The sequence below is a fragment of the Castor canadensis genome, chromosome 12, assembly GCF_047511655.1.
Source record: "Castor canadensis chromosome 12, mCasCan1.hap1v2, whole genome shotgun sequence".
In the NCBI taxonomy this organism is placed as follows: Eukaryota; Metazoa; Chordata; class Mammalia; order Rodentia; family Castoridae; genus Castor; species Castor canadensis.
The window spans coordinates 77,873,543-77,898,791 of NC_133397.1; the positions used below are offsets into that span (position 1 = coordinate 77,873,543).

General features: G+C 38.1%; 1 non-coding gene and 1 gene segment (V, D, J or C); both read right to left on the reverse strand.

Annotated features, from left to right (window-relative positions):
* The window catches only part of LOC109699244 (immunoglobulin kappa variable 4-1-like), a 935,238-nt gene that overhangs the window by 766,855 nt on the left and 143,134 nt on the right, over window positions 1–25,249 (reverse strand).
* Window positions 21,981–22,083, reverse strand: LOC141415204 (U6 spliceosomal RNA). Its single transcript, XR_012440216.1, has one exon. It is a non-coding gene; the product is annotated as a U6 spliceosomal RNA (small nuclear RNA).

Consider the following 25,249-nt stretch of genomic DNA (forward strand, 5'->3'; position numbering starts at 1 on the left):
GCCTTTTCTAGCTGTTGAATAATAAGAGGAAGGAGAGAAAGGGTAAGGAAAAATAAGGGAGGGTACTAGATTAATTAATGTACAATATATTCACAGATGAAATACCATCACAAAACCCCTTTGAACAATGAATATACACTTAAACAATGATGGACAGAAAGTAAGACAGATCTTACTACAGAGTGGGTACTAGCAGGAATTGAGGGGCTAATGGAGGGTGAAGGAGGGTGAATATGGTCGATGCACCTTTTATCACTGTATGAAGACAGAACATTGAAACCTCTCAAAATCATTTTAAGTTGTGGGAGGAGGGAAGATAATATTAGATGAACCTAACCAAGGTACATTGTAAGCATATATGGAAATGTCACAGTGAAAACCCCTGTACAACTAACATATGCTTTAAAAATACTTTCAAAAGAATTATTTCCTCTATTCCTGTGGAAATGTCTTTGACATTTTGAGAGAAATTGTATTGAATATGTATGTTGTTCTGGGTAGCATAAACATTTAGCAATGTTAATTCTTCCAATCCGAAACCACAGTATATCTTTTCATTTATTTATGTCTTCTTCAATTTCTTTCAGTAGAATTTTGTGGGTGTCAGTATATCAATTTTTCATCTCTTCACTTAAATTGATTCCTAAGTATTTTTATTTTATTTGTTTTATTTGGCAGTACTGGGGATTGAACTATAGGCCTCGTACTTGCTAGGCAAGCAGTTCACCACATTTTTGGTTTTAGGTTATTTTCATATAATGTCTACTGTATTTATGAACACCTATCTTTGACCACAATGCTCCTACCTGTGCCTCATAAATAGTTGAGATTAGTGTGTGTCACCACTGCCTGGCTTATTTGTTGAGATGTGGTCTCACTGTTTGCTCAGGCTGTCCTTGAAATTTGCTCCATGCTTCCTCCTTTCAAATAGCTATTATTACAATTCATGAGCCACTGCTCCCGGCATTATTTTATTTTTTGATAATATTGTAAGTAAAATAATTTCTTCATTTACTTTTCATATAAGTTGTTATTTCTGAAAAGAAATGTGACCAATTTTGTATAGCCTTTATACTACATACTAATAATTCATTTATTAGTACAATAGCATTTACTACTTATTTTCCTGAAATAGAATGAAATTTGATATTTTTAACTTGATATGTAGTAAGAATGCAGTAAGCATTCTGAATAAACAAATTATGTAGACTTCTTAACATCAATTTTTTGTAAAATTTTTATTAGGATATACTCGTTACACAGGGGGGGACATTTTTAAAATCACTCCCCATCCACTCTTCCCCTCAACCCCTTCCCCACCCCACTTAAAGTAATTGCAAGAAGTTTCTTTGTTCCATTTCATATTATATATGAAATACATCAACCATATACCCTCATCTTAATCACCTTCATTCGCCCTTGCCCTCTCACTAGTACCACACACACACACACACACAAACTGTACCCATTTTATAGACCTATCTTTCATTATTAACATTTAAGTTGATGTTCAAAGGGGTTTCTCTGTATATCCCCACTGTGAGTATACTTTATTTTGATCAGAACAACCCGTTCCATTATTTTCCCTGACAACTTTACTTCCCATCCGCCATCCCAGTTTTCAATAGCTTTCAACACACATCCTTATATCCTCTACCTTCACAGACGTTATGTTTCATGACATGACTGATACTCTATCATTCTTTTCCTTTCCCTCTTTGCCCAACTTCCACAGAGTAATAACACAATTACTAACATGTTCTACATATCAGTTTATATGCTTGTTTTGTATGTATTTATATCTTTTGGATCTATATTCCACATATGAAAGAAAACATGCAACCTTTTGGATTACTTCATTTAACATGTGTCCTCCAGTTGCATCCATTTACCTTGAAACCACATGTCATTATTCCTTATGGCTGAGGATAACTCCACTGTGTATATATATAATTAATGTCAATATCTTAAAATATTTCTCCCTGTTATAAGAAACTGCTGTATAAGAAAGAGTGCAATACTCAGCTTTGCTGAGATGTTTTCTGCAAGTAAATATCATTCTCCCAAGCATTTTTGATGGGGAGGAAGAAATAATACTAGATGACTGGACTTTATCCCATTATGCTGACATGGCCATGTAAACTGCAAGTTACCTAAAGAACTCAAGTGATTGCAGACATATGACCAGCAATATCCATCACAAATTAGAATCAAACCAGAGAAAATTGACAACTTATGGGTAAATCTAATGGGGAATTCTGTCCCATATTTCTACAGTGATTGAGTTAAAGGATTCAAGGATTGCCTTTGAAAGAAAGAGTATGACAGATAGAAATGAAGGGAAAACAGCAGATTAGGAGGGAAGAAAGAGTAGGAAAGCATTTTGTGTGAAACTGACTAGAAAGGCTACCTGGAAAACAGCCAGTGTGGAAAGAAGAACCAAGATAGAAATAAGAACTTCTGTATCCAAGGATTGGAATTGGGGACAAAGGTTAAATAATGGAGATGATAGAGTTGGGAGGTGGTTAAAGGTTATAAAAACAAGGAAAGAAGGGGAATAAGGAGTCAAAATGGAACTGTTCTTGATTCAAGTAGGTCTAGTAAAGATGAATTGTTCTGTCAACATGTGACAAGCAAAAGATCTTTCTATAAAGGGTAAGGATTAATTTTCTTGGCTCAGTCATAAAAAATACCCACAAGAAATATTCAAATTCCAGTAACTCAAAATCTCTTAACAATCTGTTGGATAGCCTTACATTTATCTTCAATAACCTCCTATGAAAAGGGATCCAGATAAAGTCCAGTTCTGGAATTTTCTCCTAAATCCTGTAAACCCTCCAAGAACTACATCAATAAATGCAACTTCCCAGACAGACAGGACAGATGTGAGATCAGCGTTATGTGAGGAGGAAGCAGCTGGTGCTGAAAAGGATCACTGACCCACGGCATAGGAAGGAGGTTTTTGATTAAGGCTAAAGCACTGTGGGTGGATAGTTATAATGCTGCTGACAGTAGTAATCTGTCATATCTTCAGCCTGGAGACTGCTGATGGTGAGAGTGAAATCTATCCCAGACCCACTGCCACTGAAGCGGTCAGGGACCCCAGATGCCCGAGTGGATGCCCAGAAGATGAGAAGTTTAGGAGGCTGTCCTGGTTTCTGCTGGTACCAGGCCAAGTAGTTCTTCTGGTTTGAACTGTATAAAAGACTCTGGCTGGACTTACAATTGATGGTGATTCTTTCTCCTACAGATGCAGCCAGGTAGGCTGGAGACTGAGTCATCGTGATGTCCGCACAGACACCTGCAATCAGGAGAAGACAATAAACATACATACACACACACACACAGACTTTATAATACAAACATTGAATAAGTCATTTAAAATGCACATTCTAATGGGTTCATATTGGAAATAGTCATTACTTCTTAGTACATCTTAAAAACCATTTTGTTAGCTCAACAACAGATTACTCTGAAGGAACTGCAGCATTTAAGTTTCTCACCAGAGACCCATAGCAACAAGGTGATGAGGACTCGGGTTTGCAACACCATCTTGTTGTCCCTGCCTGCCTAATGCAGCTCTGTTCTTATTGCAAAGGTGTCATTCATAAAATTGGAGCAGTTGGACTGGGCTGGAGGGGTTATGCAAAGCAATCAGAATATACAAAATCAAATTGTGCGGGCAGTGGAGTATAAAAGTATCTGATGTAAGATACCAAAAATATCAACACAGAAAGCATAATTGTGTGACCAGAAAAGACACAGGTGTTAATTTAGAATTCTAAGATTAACTTAGACTCTCTAAAACCTCAAACTGTTAGTGAATTAATGAAGAGCTCCTATTTTAAACAAAAAATACTTGGAAATGGATAGGCTGAATATTGAGACCTGGCCTTTAAAAAAGAACTCATGGCAAAAGACCCTGAGTTCAAAACACAGTACCACCAAAAAAAAGATGAAGAAGAAAGGCTGTGCTTATTCTGAAAATCCTCCAGGATTATCACCATCCCAAAATGTAGGGTAGGAAGAGAGAAAGTGAAGAGTTTCATTATAGGGACACTTTGTACCTATTGTATTATTTGGGAGTTTTGAGACAGCTTACCAAATAAAAACAAAATAAAAGTTGTATTTTAACTTTCTTCTATAGTCATATCCAGGTGTGCTGTGTCTCCCAGTTCTGGGATCTTAACATACTGATGGCTGTGCTAAAAGACAGTCAGATTATCATTATATTTTAAAAGAATATCAAGTAAGCATTGCAGACATATTGAATGCAGAGTGTGAGTGAAATAGAATATTAGAGAACGACTGCTAAATGTCCTTAGGACTGAGAAACCAGAGAATCTGAAACAATGTCTTGAGACAAGGGAAATGCCCAGGAAAAGCAAACTTGGAAGGCAGGTGGGAATTAGGACTTCAGGAGAAACACTAGAATTGTGAGATGCTGTAAACCTCCACCTGGCAATGCTGCTAAGGTGGATGTTTATGTGAGATTCTGAAGTTCAGAGAAGCAGTCTGAACTGGAAAAACAAATCTGGGACAAGAGGTAAGATCATGAGGCAATGAGTATAAGCAGATGAAAGCAAACTGATAACTGGTAGATAGCCCAATAAGCAGAAGTCAAACTGATGAAGAGAAATAACAATGGACTCCTAGTAGCAGTAGCTACCGAGGTAAGAAATGATCTAACAGCGATATCTCAGAACGAAGGCAGTGTACTCAAAATAACTTTTCAGTTTAAAAATATAAAATTAATTTTCTTTTCTTTTTTTTCTTTTCTGGCACTGGGGTTTGAAATTAAGGATTTAGGTTTGCTAGGAAAGTGCTCTACCACTTGAGCCCTTCCTCCAACCACTAAAATATAAAATTTAAAAAGCTAAATGAAGACAAATTTTTCATTTTTGGCTAGTTAGTTAAATGGTCCAGACACTTTCATTTGTAGGATCACAAGTCTCTTGACAAGTGGAAAAATTGGAAGCTTACTTTGAAAAACAGTTGGGCACTTGCTGTCCTCTGCTGGCCACTGGCATGCACTAAACACTCCAGGGAGGATGGTTCATCACCTTTCCTCTTGCAAAGCATCTTTAATGTTTTGCCTACTAGCCAGTGCTCTAGTGCAATAACTGGAGCAGACTTATTTCAGTATCTCAGTATGAAAGCAATGACGAAGCTCATGCTTCATCTGTCACATTATTTTTATTCTACACATAGGTTACAAGGTCACAGAAAATTTGTATGCAAGCTCATTCGCTTAGTTCATCAAATTTATTTCTACTGCTCTTCCCATCATTTGACTCCACCTTCCCACCCAACAACTCCCATCTATAGGCAAGTGCAACACACAACCCGTTCTGCATGTTATAGCAACTCTATACACAATTGGTACACTAACTCAATTGTCTGTTCCTCAACAGGACATCCCTGTCCTACATTTTAGATGAATCCTCACAAGCACAGTAACTCTCCAGGATATCATCTGCTCTTTGGTCCTCTCACTCTTACCTGTCTCCAAGGGTGCTCAATCACGTTGTTAGAAGTTTTCTGCTGAAGCACAGAGTTCTGTTCCTATGTGTGTACATTCTCATCTGTGCTGACTTCACAGTTTAACTTTCTATTACCTGACATTCATCACTCTCTGGCTCAAATGCAGCCAGTGGAGTTCGTGTCTGAAAGGAGATATTGGATGTGTAAAGGTCAAGGGAGAGCCCTGTAAAAATGCACAATCTCTGTTGAAGTCAATGAAGGAAGCCATATTGGAGACAGGCATAAGCCTGATGCTAGGAGACCTGGGAGATCTGCTAGCACACTTGATCTTTCTTCTAAGTACAGGCAATAAGAGCATGTGGTGAATTAGTGAGAATTAGCTCATGTTTTTACTGAGACCATTTTAGTGCATGTTTCGCCTGATATGCATGGAAGGAAAAAGTGTGGAAGCCATCATAATTCCTGGGCCAGCTGAACTGTAGGCTTTCATCCTCTGAAATCACTTAATGATAGCCAAAATTAAAACCTCTGAACAATAGCAGTTCAAAACAACCATACAGGACCAAATCATTACTTGGTAAACTAAAAATAATGATATTATATACACAGAATTATAATTTTGCTAGGCATCAGTGCTTTCCTGGAATCAATATACCTTCTCCCAGGTATTCAGTCAAACAAAATTTCAGTTTTTTAGTAGTGACTTTTCAGCTGTAATGAAATACAGTGACTTTAAGGAGGGGAAATTTCCTGAGTAAAAACCAATCAAGTTACAGAGCCCTTTAAAATCTGGATCTATAGTAAAAGAAAGGAAATTTGGAAAGATTCCAGACATGAAAAGGATTAGGTGAGGGGAGATTCTCTAATGTTGGTGTTGGAGACAAAGGGAGGCCTGTTTGAGGGATTGAGGGCAGCTTCCAGGACCTGTGAGTTGAAACCAGAAAAGAAATGGGTCCTCAGCCTACAACTTCAAGAAACAAATTCTGTCACAGAACTTGAGATGGAAGAAGACCCTGAGCTTCACATTAAGTTCTACCATCCTACTCTTCAATTTTAACTTTGAGAGTCAAAAGGAAACCATCCATCCAAATTCCTAGATTTCTGAAATATGTCCCTCTGATGGACATTTGTTCCTCAGCAATAAAAAACTAGCAGAGATATCACTGTGACACATGTTAATGAGAGAAACTGAACTCTAAATAGAAGTTACCTCTCTAGTCCCCTTTGGAAACAACACAAGAATCCCCCTGTATAGCTATCTTTATCTCAAACTAGCAAAAAAGCCATGTTTCCCTTATTATCTTTTATGTTTTTTCTTCTGCAAAACATGGGAACAAGAGGGAAAAACAGTTTCTTTCCAGGTGCAGGGGGGCGTTGGCACTGGTAGGTCTGGGGAGGTGGTGCGGAAAGGGGTAGAAGGATGAATACAGTGCAAATAATGTATACACCATGTATGTAAATGGAAAAGTGGTACCTGTTAAAATAAAGCAAAAAGGTTAAATTTTTAAAAATAAGAAGTCATCTCCCACTTAGCTCATGGCCAAATTGATGCTGAAATCTTTGGCTTGAGCTGCAATGTGGTGAAGCACTGTCCTTTTTCAACCAGATATATTTTCCTCACTTGTGTACATACCCACAAAATCAACACTGAGTTTTGTTCTACACACACACACACACACACACACACACACACACACACACATACACACTCACATATATACAGGTGTGGTGGCCAATGTCTCTAATACCAGCTACTTTAGAGCAGAGATTGCATCATGGTTCGAGATCAGACTGGGAAAAAGTGACCCCCTATCTCAAAGACCTAGTGGGAAATCTGTCTTATGTATGTAGCATGAGCTCTCCAAGAGGTCAGAGGCTTCCCTGGAACAGAATCTACCTGTTTACTCTCCTACATAGCTGGGATGTCAGGTATGTGCCACCCAGACTGGCCCCAAAAGATTGACTTTGAAGTCTTTCCTTTCTGTCTTCATGGTTCCATGACACTGAAAGGACTGAAGGCAAGGTGCTCTGTAAGGGACAGGAGAGAGCTGACAATGCCCCTACAGACCTGAAACTAACCTGGTCCCACATGTTCCAGATGCCCAATGCAAATTCCCTTTAATATGCAGCTTTATTAAACATTTCAAATTCATATTGTATTCTAAGGAATAGTGCAGGGGAAGGTCACATGTTTAAATTAAATATGGACTCTTTATTATTGAAATGCTACATGTATTCTAAATATATATAAATTTGTGGGTGTCATCCCACTAGACATTTACTTGATGTTATAGTATGAATATGGAATTTTACAAAGGATGTATGTGTTGAAGTTTTGGTCCACAGTGGGTAAATCCAATCACTGAGACCTGATTGGACTAAGAGAGCTCTAACTGAGTCACCACATTAATCCACTGATAGATTCATAATTTGATCGAATTTTGAGAAGGTTGTACAAGTCAGGGGGATATTGGTTGGGGGAGGTGCATTCCTACAAGGGGATCTTTGAAGGGTTGAGCCATCTCTGGCACTTCCTGTCTTTCTCTCTCTGCTTTCCAGCAGCCATGAGCTGAGCTGCTTTCTTCTGCCACACTCTTCCACCATGATGCTTCTGTCTTGCCACAGACCTAAAAGCAATGGAACAAGATAACCACGGAGTGAAACCTCTGAAACTGTGAGCCAAACAAATCTTTCCTCCTTTAAGTTATTAGCCTCAGGTGCTTGCCCTGTGGCTAATAAAGAAAACCCTGACAAACACAGTTGGCACAGCTCAACCACCACAAGTTTTACTCTGGGAAATGCCTGACACATATATGCATACGGGCACTTCTGCACATCGGTAAGTACCAACCATCAAGTAAGTCACAAAGGTTCAATTCATATGCAGATAGCATGAAGTGCTACAGAGTTCTTAAATAATTGTATGTGGTCTATTAGACACTTCTTCTTATTGTATCTCTGTGCCCTAAAGTCGGTGATAAATCAACTATTGTAAATGAATCCATGAATGAAATGTTAGCACATTGTTTCATGGGATACAAAGCATTCCCCAAATATTGAATTCTTTAAATTAATATGAGATATAGACACTGGAAGATAGTCTGTTGAACACAAAATCACATCCATTCACATTACACATTAGTGCAGAATGATGTTTTTTGATGTCCACATTGGAAAGCAAATAAAGAGACTTCAGAGGGAATGTACATCCAGAAGAAGGGTGAAAGCTGATACTTCACTTATTCTGAAGATGGGAGAAAAGGTCCACCTACAAAGGAATGCAGTTGAACTCTAGGACCTGAAAAGTCAAGAGACATAGTCTCTTCTACACCCTCCAAATGGGAATGCAGCCTTCCAACATCTTAATCTTAGCCCCCTGAGTCCTATGGTGAACTTCTGACCTCCATAACTGTAAAATGAGTGATTTTTCATCTTCAAGCCACAGAGTTTGTGCTAAATTGGTGCAGATGAAATAGAAAACCAATACAGAGTTTCCCCCACTGCATTTAACTGTTGATGCCTCTGTTCAAAAGAATTTAAGAGACAATGAGACCCTTCATTTTATTTTGAGCACTAAAATCTTTCTCATCACCAAGTCAGGCAATACAAGCTTTCAGGCAGATGGAGGAAGTGTACAAGCACACAGCTTGTTGGGTGATGTGCAAATAGCTGTGAATCTCTAGAAGAGGATTGTGTTTGAAGCTGAAGCACTGTGGGAGGATCCTCATAACACTGATGACAGTAATAATGTGCCACATCTTCAGCCTGGAGGCTGCTGATATTGAAAGTGAAATCTGTCCCAGACCCACTGCCACTGACATAGTCAGGAACTCCAGATTCCCAGGTGGATGCCCAGTAGATGAGAAGTTTAGGAAGCTGTCCTGGTTTGTGCTGGAACCAGGCCAAGTAGTTCTTCGGGTTGTAGTTCAATAAAAGACTCTGTTGATGGTGACACTCTCTCCAACTGATGCAGCGAGGAAGCCTGGGGACTGAGTCATCAGGATGTCTCCACAGGCACCTACAATCAGGAATGGACAGTGATCACATGTACATACACACACTGACTATGTAATACATGCCATTTAAAATGTTATTTTATGGTTTATGTCATTAGATTATTGGAGTTATATGAGAAATAGAAATTATATCCAAGTATATGTTACAATTTTTATCTCTACAAAAATATTATTCTAAAGAGATTGTGCCATTTTTTAATTTCTCACCAGAGATGTAGAGCAATAGGGACATGAGGACCTGGGTCTGTGACACCATCTTGCTGCCCTTGCCTGCCTGATTCAGCTCAGTTCTCACTACAATTTATTATTCTGACTAGTTAAACTGGGCCTAAGGGGCTATGCAAAGCAATCAGAAAATTAGGAAGCAATTTGCCTAAGTAGTGGGTTGTGAAAATACCTGATGTAAATCAAGAGCCAAAAATATTATCACAGAAAGGGTGATTGTGTTGTGCCAATAAAAATAACATAGAAGTCAGCTTGGAAGCTTTCAGGTCAACTTAGAAAGTGTACACCAGGATTCCAAGATGGCAGCTAGAGGGAGGAAGCAAAAAGTGTGCCTCCTAAAGTAAAATCTTGGAGAGATGCTGGAGATACACCTTACAGGAAAAACCACTGAGAAGAGGCAAAACTTTGACTCCTCCACACCTCCAGCCTGCACATAGCATCTCCACTTCACATTTAATGGAGAAACCAGGAAGTCTCCTGTGCCACTGCTAGACACCAGCACCCAGATAGCTTGGGAAGACTCAGACCACAAGGTGAGCTAAGCGGGACGTGTTACTCCCACAGACAACCCTGGGCCAGATCAGCATAGCCCCCTGGACAGACCGACCCCCATCCCAGGAAAAAAGAGGAAAAAAACTGATTAATAAGCAATAACAACAAAAAAAGACACATAGCAAAGAGGGTGGGTTGCCCTAAGTGCCAAAGAGGGGGAAAGGGAAATCCCTTCCAGAACTGTAAATAAACAAGCTGGCTGGCAAAGGCAGGAGTGGTGGCACCTGCCCAGCAAAGAGTAGCAAGAAACCTTGTAAAAGTGGTGGTGGGAGGAAAACTCCACAGGAGAGGGGGGAAGACCCACTTCCCCCATAAACTGCATATAAACACACTGGCCTGAGAAAGTGGGTGCAGTTTCACCACCCCCAGTGTGCTTGGAAAGGGGAAAGCTTGCAGCAGTGGTGGTCATGCCCAGGAGAACTCTAAGTAAACAAAGCCTGCAGGGCCAGGTGAGTGCTAAGCTCACCCGAGATCTGCATAAATAAAGCCTCCAGCAACAGCAGGCTGACAGCAGAGGGCAGGCAAGCCACAGCCCCAGGTAGCCATTCACAGAACTGTCTGCAGACTCTTTTTTTTCTCCTTACTTTTGATGAGACAAAAACCGAACTACACCTGCATGCTGAAAAATTTACTGAAATTGTATTGCATTTGAACTTGAGACACTGTGGGGTTTTTGTTTTGTTTTGTGTTGTTTTGTTTTGTTTTGTATTTTTAGTATTTTTGCCCTTTGATGAGACAACAACAGAACTACTTCTGAGACACCATCTCCAGGATTGGAAGTTGAGGGATGAACAACAAAATTATTAAGACTGAAACTTTATTGCATTTGAACTTGGAGATTTTTAATTTTTTTATTTTATTTATTTTCTTTTCAATTTATTTATTTATTTTTATTTTTTATTTTCAATCCTCTCTCTGTCTCTCTAATGCCTGTTCAGCTTACTGTCGATTAGTACACTAGCTCTCTCTCTTTATATCTTTGAAACTTTTTTGATGTTTGTTTTGTTTTTTTCTACTTGTTTTTCCCTTTTTTCTTTAACTTCTTTGCTTTCCATCTCCTCTCACTCTTCCATTCTGAATATCGCCATTGTTATTATTACAAGCTAGAAAATATGTTAATTGCACACAGTACAGGGACAATAACAACACCAAGGGCAATAACAGGAAGGCAGAAAAAACAGGGAAACCAGTTTCCCCACAGCAAAAAATTAGTACAAGAACTAGAGGGAAATGAAGAAAACAGATACTCAGATCCAGACTCCAACAAAATGAAGACAAACTATACCAAAGAACACAATGAAGCTCACAAGAACAATCTAAAAGAAGAAATACTACAGGAAATCAATTAGAATTTTATAGAGATGATACTGGATATGGTCAAACAAAATGTACAGGAGACACTCAAGAAATTCTAACACAACAAAAATGGAGAATTTGGAAAAGCACAAGAAGAAATAAAAGAAACCATAGAAGCACTGTATAAACGCCAAAGTAAAACAAAGATCATGATTAATAAAGAGATAAATAAACTCAGGACAAAAATAGACAACATTAAAGAGGAAATGACTCAGGATATGGAAAACCTCAGAAAAAAGAATGAAACAGAATTGAAAAACAAAATGGAAGGCCAATTCAGCAGAATAGAACAAACAGAAGACAGAATCTCAGAACTCAAAAATGAAATGGTAATTAAAGAAAAAATGAAAGGACTATTAGTTAAACAACTCAAGACCTGTGAAAAGAAGATGCAAGAACTCACCAATTCCACCAAAAGACCAAACCAGAGAATCATGAGCATTGAAGAAGGAGAAGAGGTGCAAGCAAAGGGAATGTGCAATATATTCAAAAAAAATAATAACAGAAAATTTCCCAAATCTGGAGAAATATATTCCCATACAGATGCAAGAGACCTCCAGAACACCAAATAGACCAAATCAAAATAAAACTACTCCACAGCACATCATCATTAAAACAACAAGTAAAGAAACAAGAGAAAGAATATTGAAGGCTGTAAGAGAGAAAAAACAAATAACATACAAAGTTAAACCCATAAAATTTACAGCAGACTTCCTAACAGAAACATGAAAACCAAGAAGAGCTTGGGGAGAGATCTTCCAGGCATTGAATGAAAATAACTTGAACCCCAGGATACTCCACCCAGCAAAACTATCATTCAAAATAGATGGAGCAATAAAAATCTTCCATGATCAGCAGAAACTAAAACAATATGTGACCACAAAGCCACCACAACAAAAGATTCTTCAAGGGATTCTGCACAAAGAAAGTGAAACCCAACATAACCAGGAAAGGGCAGGCAGCACCAAACTACAGGAAAAGGAAAAGCAAGAAGTAGAGGGTAACCTCAACTTAGGTACACACAATCAAACCTTCAAAAAACTAAGACAACTAAATGACAGGAATCACCACATACCTATCAACACTAACACTTAATGTTAACGGACTTAATTCACCCATCAAAAGGTGCCACTTGACAAAATGGATTTAAAAGGAAGATCCAACAATTTGTTGTTTACAGGAAACCCATCTCACTGACATAAATAAGCATAGGCTTAGGATGAAAGGCTGGAAGAAGATTTACCAAGTCAATCACCCCTGAAAACAGGCAGGAGTAGCAATACTTATCTCTGACAAAGTAGACTTCAAACCTACATTGATCAAACAAGGTAAAGAAGGACATTCCATACTAACAAAAGGGGAAATAGACCAAAAGGAAATAACAATTATCAACCTATATGCAACCAATGTCAATGTAACCAATATCATCAAACATACCCTGAAGGACCAAAAAGCATACATTAACTCCAATGCAGTGGTTGTGGGAGACTTTAATACCCCATTATAATCAATAGATAGGTCATCCAAACAAAAAATCAATAAAGAAATCCTAGATCTAAAATATACCATAGATCAAATGCACCTACTTGATGTCTACAAAACATTTCATACAACTTCTACACAATATACATGGAACCTTCTCCAAAATAAATCATATCCTAGGGCACAAAGCAAGCCTCAGCAAACATAAGAAAATAGAAATTATACCATGCATTCTATCTGATCACAATGCTATAAAACTAGAACTCAACAATAAAAGTAAAGACAAAAAAACATGCAAACAGCTGGAAACTGAATAACTTATTACTTAATGAACAATGGGTCATGGATGAAATAAAAGAAGAAATTAAAAAGTTCCTGGAAGTCAATGAAAATGAAAATACAACCCACCAGAACCACAGGACACAGCAAAGGCAGTCCTGAGAGGAAAGTTTATAGTCATGAGTGCATATATTAAAAAGACTGAAAGATCCCAAATCAATGACCTAATGATACATCTCAAACTTCTAGAAAAAAAAGAACAAGCAAATCTCAAAACAAATAGAAGGAGAGAAATAATAAAAGTAAGAAACGAAATCAATGATATAGAAACCAAAAAAAAAAACATACAAAGAATTAATGAAACAAAAAGCTGGTTCTTTGAAAAAATAAACAAGATCAACAGACCCCTGGCAAACCTGACTAAAATGAGGAGAGAAAAAACCCAAATTAGTAGAATCAAGAATGCAAAAGGGGAGATAACAACAAATACCATGGAAGTCCAGGAAATCATCAGAGACAACTTTGAGAACCTATATTCAAATAAATTCGAAATTCTTAAAGAAATGTGCAGATTTCTAGATACTTATGATCATCCAAAACTGAACCAAGAGGATATTAATCACCTGAATAGATCTATAACACAAAATGAAATTGAAGCAGCAATCAAAAGTCTCCCCAAAAAGAAAAGTCCAGGACCTGATGCATTCTCTGCTGAATTCTATCAGACCTTTGAAGAAGAACTGATACCAACCCTCCTTAAACTGTTCCACAAAATAGAAAGGGAAGGAAAACTGCCTAACACATTTTATGAAGCCAGTATTACACGTATCCCAAAACCAGGCAAAGACAACTCCAAAAAGAAGAACTATAGGCCAATCTCCTTAATGAACACTGATGCAAAAATACTTAATAAAATAATGGCAAACCGAATTCAGCAACACATCAAAAAGATCACCACCTCAACCAAGTAGGCTTCATCCCAGGAATGCAGAGGTGGTTAGACATACAAAAATCAATAAACATAATAAACCACATTAACAGAAGCAAAGACAAAAACCACCTGATCATCTCAAAAGATGCAGAAAAAGCCTTTGCTAAGATCCAACACCATTTCATGATAAAAGCTCTAAGAAAACTAGGAATAGAAGGAAAGTACCTCAACATTATAGAAGCTATATGTGACAAACCTACAGCCAGCATTATACTTAATGGAGAAAAACTGAAACCATTCCTTCTAAAATCATGAATGAGACAAGGATGCCCACTATCTCCACTCCTATTCAACATAGTACTGGAATTCCTACCCAGAACAATTAGGCAAGAAGAAGGAATAAAAGGAATACAAATAGGTAAAGAAACTGTCAAAATATCCCTATTAGCAGATGATATGATCTTATATCTTAAAGACCCAAAAAACTCTACTCAAAAGCTCTTATACACCATCCACAGCTATAGCAAGGTAGCAGGATATAAAATCAACACAGAAAAATCATTGGCATTTCTATACATTAATAACGAACAAACTGAAAAAGAATATATGAAAACAATTCCATTTACAATAGCCTCAAAAAAAATCAAATACCTAGGTGTAAACTTAGAAAAGAATGTGAATGACCTCTACAAGGAAAACAATAAACTTCTGAAGAAAGAGATTGAGGAAGACTATAGAAAGTGGAGAGAGCTCCCATGCTCAAGGATTGGTAGAATCAACATAGTAGAAATGTCTATACTCCTAAAAGTAATCTACATGTTTAATGCAATTCCCATCAAAATCCCAATGATATTCATCAAAGAAATTGAAAAATCAACCATTAAATTTATTTGGAAACCCAAGAGGTCACGAATAGCCAAGGCAATACTCAGTAAAAAGAACAATGTTGGAGGTATCACAATACCTGACTTCAAACTATATTACAAGGCAATAGCAACAAAAACAGCATGGTACTGGCACAAAAACACACATGAAGACCAGTGGAACAGAATAGAGGATCCAGATATGAAGCCACACAACTATAACTAACTTATATTTGACAAAGGTGCTAAAAATATACGATGAAGAAAAGACAGCCTCTTCAACAAAAACTTCTGGGAAAACTGGTTAGCAGTCTGCAAAAAACTAAAACTAGATCCATGTTTATCACCCTATACCAATATTAATTCAAAATGGATCAAGGATCTTAATATCAGACCCCAAACTCTAAAGTTGGTACAGGAAAGAGTAGGCAATACTTTGGAACTAATAGGTATAGGCAAGGACTTTCTCAGCAACTAAGAGCTAGCATAGAGAAATGGGACTTCATAAAACTAAAAAGCTTCTGCTCAACAAAAGAAATGGTCTCTAAACTGAAGAGACCACACACAGTGGGAGAAAATATTTGGCAGCTACACATCAAAGGACTGATAATCAGAATATATAGGGAACTAAAAAAACTAAACTCTCCCAAAATTAATGAACCAATAAAGAAATGGGCAAGTGAACTAAACAGAAATTTCACAAAAGAAGAAATTCAAATGGCCAACAAACACATGAAAAAATGCTCACCATATCTAGCCATAAAGGAAATGCAAATTCAAACTACACTAAGATTCCACTTCACTACTGTTAGAAAAGCCAATATTAGCAGCACCACTAACAACAGGTGTTGGCTAGTATGCCGGGAAAAAGGAACCCTTTTACACTGCTGGTGGGAATGCAAACTAGTACAACAACTATGGATAAAAATCTGGAGGCTTCTTAAGAATCTCAACATTGATCTACCATATGATCCAGCAATACCACTCTTGGGGATATACCCAAAAGAATGTGACACAGGTTACTCCAGAGGCACTTCAACACCCACGTTTATTGCAGCACTATTCACAATAGCCAAGTTATGGAAACAACCAAGATGCCCCAAAATGACGAATGCATTAAGAAAATGTGGTATTTATACACAATGGAGTTTTACGCAGCCATGAAAAAGAATGAAATCTTATCATTCACAAGTAAATGGATGGAACTGGAGAACATCATTTTGAGGGTTTGGCCTGGCCCAAAAGACCATAAATCGTATGTTCTCCCTCATATGCCGACATTAGATCAAGGGTAAACAAGGGGACTGGACTCTGATCACACAATAAAGCAAGAGCAAACAAGGGAGGTATGAGAATAGGTAAGACACCCACAAAACTAGATAGCATTTGTTACCCTCAATGTGGAGAAAATAAAGCAGATACTTAAAAGAAACTGAGGCCAATAGGAGAAGGGGATCATGAACTAGAGAAAAGGTTAGTTTGAGAAGAATTAACTTAGAAGGTAACACCCACACACAGGAAATCAATGCGAGTCAACTCCCTGTATAGCTATCCTTATCTCAACTAGCAGAAACCCTTGGTCCTTCCCATTATTGCTTATACTCTCTCTTCAACAAAATTAGAGATAAGGGCAAAATAGTTTCTGTCTAGTAGCGAGGGGGGTATGGGGGAGAGGGCGGTGGTGGGGGGAAGGGCGATGGTGGGGGAAGGGGGAAGAAATGACCCAAACATTGTATGCACATATGAATAAAAGAAAAAAAGGGAGGTTTATGGTTTTACCTAGGCCGGCCTGGGCCAGCTTGCTCAGCTAGGATGACAGGCATGTGCCACCATGTGTGGCTCCAACATACCAGATTTGAAGAAGATCATGGTCTGTCCATTCTATCTTCATTGTCAGTTTCAACAACAATTGAAGGAACTCTAGGCAAGGTGCTCTTTAAGGGACAGGAGAGAGCTGACCATATCGCAAACAGATCTGATGTTTCAGATTCATAAAACATGTTCCCTTTGATATGCAGCATCATTTAATATTTTAAATTGTTATTGTATTCTAAGAAAGAGTGGGGGATTTCATTTATTTTAATATTTACACTGACTACTCCTGTTGTTGAAAGTCTACATGTATCTTAGGTAGAGTTAAATTTCTGGGTATCAGACCACTAGACATTTACTTGATGCCATGGTTTTTGTATGAATTGTCCCCAAAAGGAATTATGTATTGAAGACTTGGTCCCCAGCTGATAGGTGACTTGATCATGAGAGCTCTGACCTAATCAATAGTTTAGTCCATTGGCAGACTCTTAATTTAGTAGCCTTATTGGGAGGTAGTATAAATCAAGGGGGAGGCAGGTTGGAGAAGGTGCATCACTAAGAGGGGAACTTTGAAGAGTTGTACTGTCCCTGGCACTTTCCTGGCTCTCTCTGCTTCCCAACAGCCATGAAATGAGAAGCTTTCCTCTGACACACCCTTCCACCATGATTCTTCTACATTGCCACAGACCTAAGAGCAATGGAACTAGATGACCATGGAGTGAAACCTCTGAAACTATAAGCCAAACAAATCTTTCCCTTTTAAGTTATTAGCTGGTCACAGTAAAGAAAACCCTGGTAGTGTGATGGCTTCATCTTTGATCATCTTTCTCAATATTGCTTTGACTCTTTGGAATCTTCTGTGGTTCCATGTGAATTTTAAAATGACTTTTTCTAGCTGTTGAACAATAGGGGAAAGGAGGAAAAGGGTAAGGAAATATAATAACAGAGGGAGTTAATTTAATTAAAGTACAAATATTCACAGGTGAAATACCATGACCAAATCCCTTTGAACAATGAACATACACTTAAGCAATGAAGGACAGGAATGCAAAACAGATCCTACTGGGGGAAGGTTCTACAAGTAGGGAAAGGATGAATGGAGAGAGTAAAGAATGGTGAATATCGTCAATGTACTTTGTATCAGTGTATGAAGATGGAACACTGAAACCTGTCAAAATCATTTTAAACAGGAGGGAGGAGTATGAAGGAGAATGATGGTGGAGGTTAACCTAACTGAGGTACATTGAAAGCATATATGGGAATGTCAGAATGGGACTCCCTGTACAACTAACATGCAAATAAAAATACCTTAAAAAGAATTACTTTTTCCATTTCTGTGAAAATATCTTTGACATTTTGACAGGTATTGTATTGAATATGCATGTTATTCTTAGAAGCATAAACATTTAACAACGTTAATACTTCCAGCCCAAAACCATGGGATATCCCTCCATTTATTTGTGTCTTCTTCAATTTATTTCATTAGCACATAGTAGATTTTTCACATTCAGCAGTACTCGGGATTGAACTACAGGCCTCACACTTGCTAGGCAATCAGTTCACAACTTGAACCACACATGTGAGGAGGAAGTAGCTGGTGCAGCAAGGATCACTGACTCATGGCATAGGGAGGAGGTTTTTGATTAAGACTGAATCACTGTGGGTGGAGAGCTATAATGCTGCTGACAGTAGTAATCTGCCACATCTTCAGCCTGAAGGCTGCTGATGGTGAGAGTGAAATCTGTCCCAGACCCACTGCCACTGAAGCGGTCAGGGACCCCAGATGCCCGGTTAGAGGCTGCATAGATCAGCAGTCTAGGAGGCTGTCCTGGTTTCTGCTGGTACCAAGCTAAGTAGCTGCTAATGCTCTGACTGGACTTGCAGTTGATGGTGACCCTCTCTCCTGCAGATGCAGCCAGGGAGCCTGGAGACTGGGTCATCACGATGTCCCCACAGGCACCTGCAATTGGGAATGTACAATGATCACACACATATACACACATGGATTTTATCATATACACACTGAAATGTGGCATTTAAATGCATTTTATACTGGTATTAAAACACAGTACAATATTTGGTCCATTTTGAAGACGGTCATTATTTCCCACTGTATCTTAGAAACATTTTTTTCAATCCTACAAACATATTACTCTGAAGAAATTGAGCACTGATTAAGTTTCTCACCAGACACCCAGAGCAACAGGGACATGAGGACCTGGGTCTGTGACACCATCTTGCTCCCCTGCCTGCTTGATGCAGCCCAGTTCTCACTACAAAGGCCACGTTTATAAATTCTGAGCAGCTGAACTGGACCTGAGGGGCTATGCAAAGCAATCAGAAAATAAGGAAGTAAAATGCTTGAGTAAAAGTACCTGATGTAAATGAAGAGCCAAAAGTATCATCACAGAAAGGGTAATTGTGTCACTTGAAAAGACATAGAAGTCTACTTAGAAGCTCTCAGTCAACTTAGAAGTTCTAAACCACAAACCACTAGATGATCTAAAAAAGGACTTTAGGAGTCTGAGGGAGGAAGCTAAAGCTAAGCCTGGTTGAGGCCACCCTGGGATACATAGTGAGACTCTGTCTCAAAAGGCAAACAAAAAAAGGAGGTGTGGAGAGGGATAGAACGTTAAAATAAAAAATATGTCTAAACAGATTGGGTTTTACAGAGATCGTAGGCTGAGGACCTCACATCAACAATACTGATGAAATAATAAAACATCCTAGAAAAATAACAACAACAAAATAAAGAAAAATGAAGAGGAAGAGGAGAGGACAGAAGCAGGAAGGAACACACAGACGAGAAAAGTGGACTGAGGGAGGTATAGGGAGGAAAATGGCAACAAAAAGAAGGGAAAAGAAAAAAAGAAAGTAACAACTTTGAATCCTTTTTTTTGAATCTATGACCAAAAACTGTCACAGTTCTGAAACCACACTTACTATGAAACCAATGAAAAACATTGCAAACATTTGAGCCTCTGTTTCTAGGATATGCATGGACAAAGACAGGCCTGGAATTCACTCTGGGAAGAATCTTGTGACTGTAATTTAAGCCTATGGTCAAAGGGGCTCTAATCTCAAAGTAACTATGAAGCAAAGAGAAACTGGAATCTTTCTAAACCATACCTATCGTAATTAAAAAGCTGCTCTAAATTAATTGAAAAATGGACAGGAAAAAAAAAAAGAAAGAAAGTCAGTTACTTTGGTAAGTAATGGCCAAAAGCAACACTGCCATGAATTTTTACCTGGAAACCCATTCCAGAACTCTTGAACTTCAAATTGGTTTAGCCTTACTTATTAGGTGAAAACCTCTCTAGAGAAGGGTGTGAACATTCTAACTCTTCAAAACCTTACAAATAATTTTTCTTTACGTATTTATTGATTTTTATTATCATTTATGGGGGTTCACTGTGACCTTTACAAAAGTGCTTACAATGTATCTTGGTCAATTTCACCTTATCTTTTCTATAATTTTTCAAGGTCCAATATCACTAAGGCAGAGATCTAAGAACAAAAGAGATAATTTGAGTGTGAATGAAAAACAGTATTGGAAACAAAGAGCAAAGATGCTGTCCAGACATCAGTTTCCAGAATTATGAAAGCATACTTGAAACATGTTATAAGCTTGATATTATATACAAAGCACAGAATAATAAAAAAAAAGTATCATAAAACAATTGGATATTATTGATGGCACAGGGTATTTCCTATCCAAAGCAAATTATTTGACTGATCTTGAAACTTAACAGAGTCAGGAATATTATTGACAACCAAATATGTATTTTGATTTTTCCATTTAATCAAAATGATCTCCCCTTTCATTTTGCTTTGAATAGATAGTTTTGTAAAATTATAGCTTCAAGTTAAAAAAAGTAAAATAAATTCTTATAACTGGATTCAAATATCACCTGTGAACTGCTAGGATAACATAATAAAAGAGACCAAAATAGTGTGTGATTTGATAGCATTCCCAATTTCTAAGGCCAAGAAAATGAAAGATGAGTGAATGTGCCCAAATCAGCTTATAGTGAATTGTCATATCCTTTAGACCTTTGTTAAACTTTATTATTTTACTTCATGACTGCTCCAATGAGTTCAATCTTCTTTCTTTCATTTTATGAACTACTGCTTATTCATATTACACTGATGGAGAATAAAATAGACTTCATAAAGTCTTGTTTTTATAATAAAAGAAGACATGAGTTGGGGACAGCATGACTAAGCTCTGGTGAAGGTGCTCCCTGAGGATACACACTCAGCTTCTTGCTCGTCCTCTCATGGAGGCCAGAAAGGGGGACTTTGGGGAAGTGCTTCTTATGAGGGCATCAATCCCAAAACAAGGACTTCATTCTTATGACCTCATTGAAACCTAATTATTTCCAAAAAGATCCATCTCCAAATATCATCACATTGGGCATTAGTCCTCATCACAGGATAAAATTCAGTTCCTCATAGTCATCAAAAAGAAGAAAATTGTAATAAAATGTCAAAGCCAAAAGAGAATCCTTAGTTACTCATTTTCCCACAAATCAAGTTTCCACAATGTATGGTTTGTAAAGTAGATTCTTCAAGGTATTCTAAAAACAAGACCAAAAATGTGTTGGCTGAAAGCAACACAGATTACTTCTTTTACAGTTTTGGAAACAGGAAGTCTGAAATTAATGTCCCTTCCCAGCTCTGACCCAACACCTTTTCCTCAGTGACCATCTTGGTTGAAGGCCTAGGAGAAGCTCAGTCGTAGATTCAAGTTACCCTATGATATTGAAAGGATGCATGTTATCTTGTTATTCTAACACATAAAATGTACATTTAACCTCAGAAATTATGACTGTGGCTTTTCAACACCAATAACAAGGAGAAGATATGGAGAGGATTTTTCTATGATCATTTAAAAATGATATAAAATTATGCCTTGTTCATATTCTGAAGTTCTCAAGAGAATTCTTCCTTTAAGATATGCTTTCAGACATTTTTTTAAAAAATATGGAATGCTTCACAAAGTTACATGCCATCCTTGCTCTGGGACCAAGCTCATCTCACCTGTATTGTTCCAATTTTAGCAGATGTGCTGCCAAAGTGAGTTTGATATACTTGATATATTGTAGAGCTTTTGTAAATGCCACAACGTACCCCCATCAGAGCAAGGAAAAAAGAGTCAATCACAAAACAGAGAATGTTTTCAAATGTAAATCAAAACCATGTTAAAATGCCACCTGACTCCTGTTAAATGGTTATCAGCAAGAACACAAAGAACAAATGTTGGCAAGGATGTGGGGAAAGAGGAACCACATACACTGGTGGTGAGACTATAAATTAGGACAACCACTATGAAAAACAGTATGGAGGCTCCTCAAAAACCTAAAATCAGAACTGCCATATGATCCAGCAATACCACTCTTTGGGATATACCCAAAGGAATGTGAGTCAGGGTACAACAAAGACACCTAAACGTTATTCACAACAGCCAACCTATGTAACTGACAACTCAGAATATTGTATGTACAAAACAACTTATTGAGCCAGAAGTATTATTAACATCAAATATGTGAGGTCAAATGTGTATTTTAACTTACCATTTAATGAAGATTATCTTACTTTAGGAACTACAAAGCTACATAATATGAGAAAGTTCAACAATACATGGTTTAAGGAAGTTCCTGATTTCCAAGGGCAAGATTAGGAACGATGAATAAATTGACCCAACTCAGTTTCTAATAGTTCTCACATCCTCTAGACCCTTGTTAAATTTTACAATTTTGCTCTATGATTATTCCAGTGAGTTCAAGTTCTTTACATTCAATTAATTTACTATTGCTCATTCAGATTAGGTTGATGGAGAAAAAGGTCTTAAGAATCCAGAAAAGTGACAAAAGGGCCACCACTTTGTGCTTGTCTCCCAACCCTGAACTTCTACCAGGAGGTCTTTTTATTCTTTTGAAATTTCTCTCTATTTTTATTGCGTTACACTTAAATAAATCCTTTCTCAACTTCCAGCTTGTGAGACTTTCTTTGTTTGTGAGTGAGACATCTTAAATTTTTTTTTCATGTGTGGACCTCAACTACCTGGGATTTTTGCATGGAAAGTAAGAATCTGAAGCAGCTCCCTAAACCCCCAATCCCAGGATGGGTTGCTGGCAAGCCAGAACAAAGAGTTGATCTCACAAGAACTGCTGAGACTATTGCTAGAGGTGAAACAGTTTTAAACCATCAACTTTTCAAAAGCCCGAGCAAATGTCTGTAAAAAGAATCTATGAAGCAGTAATATATGCCTGGGACAGAGAGCCTCCAGTGCACAGTCTGAAACAAAGAAACCCAGAGCAGCTCAGAGCAAAGAAACCACCCAGAGTGTGCCTTTGGACAAAGAAGTCTAACTTACAACCCCAGGTCTGGCACAAGCACTGGGACAAAGAAGCCACAGCGGGCAACCCAGGATAGATATGCCACTGTGGCACAAGCACAGATTTTGTGGAAGGTCCAGTGCTGTGGACTGGGGAGGGGAATGCAGGCAGTAGACATATCTGAACATAATTCCCCACCCCACAAAGGATAGAGCCTTAGAACCTGCAGAGCACTGCTGCCAGCCACAACCCAATCTAAGAAATTGCAGTGATGAGCAAAAAGAGTAATGCTGGAAATATCACAATACCCAACTTTAACCTATATTATAGACCATAGAAATAAAACAACATGGTACTGGCACAAAGCAGATATGAAGACAAGTGGAACAGACTAGATGACCCAGATATGAATCCACACAGCTATGCACACAGCTTATTTTAACAAAGGCACCAAAAACACACAATCAAGAAAAGACACTCTCTTCAACAAATGGTACTGGGAAAGGTGGCTATCTGCCTGCAGAAAACTGAAATTAGATCTATGCCTGCCACCCTGTACTAATACAAACTCAAAGTGGATTGAGGACCTTAATGGCAGACCCAAAACCTTGCATTTAGTATACAAAAGAGCAAGGAATACTGTGGAAACAATCATTGGAGGCAAGGACTTCGTCAGTAGAACTCCATCAGCAAAGCAACTAAAAGAAAGTATGGACGAGTGGGACTACATGAAATTGCAAAACAAAAGAAATAGTCTCTAAATTGAAGAGATCACATATAGAGTGGGCAAAAATGTTTGCTAGCTATATATCACACAAAGGACTGAAAACCAGAGTATACAGGGAGATCAAAAAAAACTAAACTCCCCAAAAATCAATGAACCAGTAAAGAAGTGGGAAACTGAACTAAACAGAACTTTCTCTAAGGAAGAAATCCAAATGACCAAAAAAACACGTGGAAAATGCCTACCATCCTTGGCCAAAAAAGAAACACAAACCAAAACCACACTAAGATTCCACCTCACCCCTGGGAGAATGGCTAGCATCAAGAACACCACCAGCAATAAATGTTGGCGAGGATGTGGGGGAAAAGGAACCCTCATACACCATGGTGGGAATGTAAGCTAGTAAAGCCACTTTGGAAAAAAATATGGAGGTGCCTTAAAAAACTAAACATAGATCTGCCACGTGACCCAGCAATACCACTCCTAGGGATATATCCAAAAGAAGGCTACTCAAGTTATTACAAAATCACCTGCACATCCATGTTTACTGCCACACTGTTTACAATCACCAAGCTATGGAAACAGCCAATATACCCAACTACTGATGAATGGATCAAGGAAATGTGGTATTTCTACACAATGGAATTTTACTCAGTGACTCTCTCTCACAGCAGAAATAAGGAAAGGAAAGGAAATCTAAAACTCAAATGTAGTTGATGTGCTCCCTGTTGAGGAGTGAATAAAGTAATCTTAACCTGGCAAAGACCACTATGGGAAGGGGACAAGGAATAGTCCCCTTCAAGTGCATGGAAGGAACACTAGGAATCTCTCTGTATAGCTACATTTATCTTAAACTAGCCAAACCGATATGTCTTTCTTAATATTGCCTATGTTTTCTCTTCAGCAAAATTGGAGAACAAGAGGGCAAGAAGCAAAGAGCAGGGGGGCAAGGGGAGGTGGCACAACAATGTATACACATGTAAGTAAATGTAAAAATGCTATATTAAAAGGAGAAAAAAAAGCTATTTCAGTGGTGAGCACCTGAAGGGAGCTGCCATGCTGTGCTTCTCAAATAACTTTAGAGGTGTGTCACTGGAGCTACATGCCTCTAAAGTGGAGACCTACCGAGATTACATGACAGACTATGAGTCTTCAAGAGCTTGGGAGAACAGAAACCTACAAAT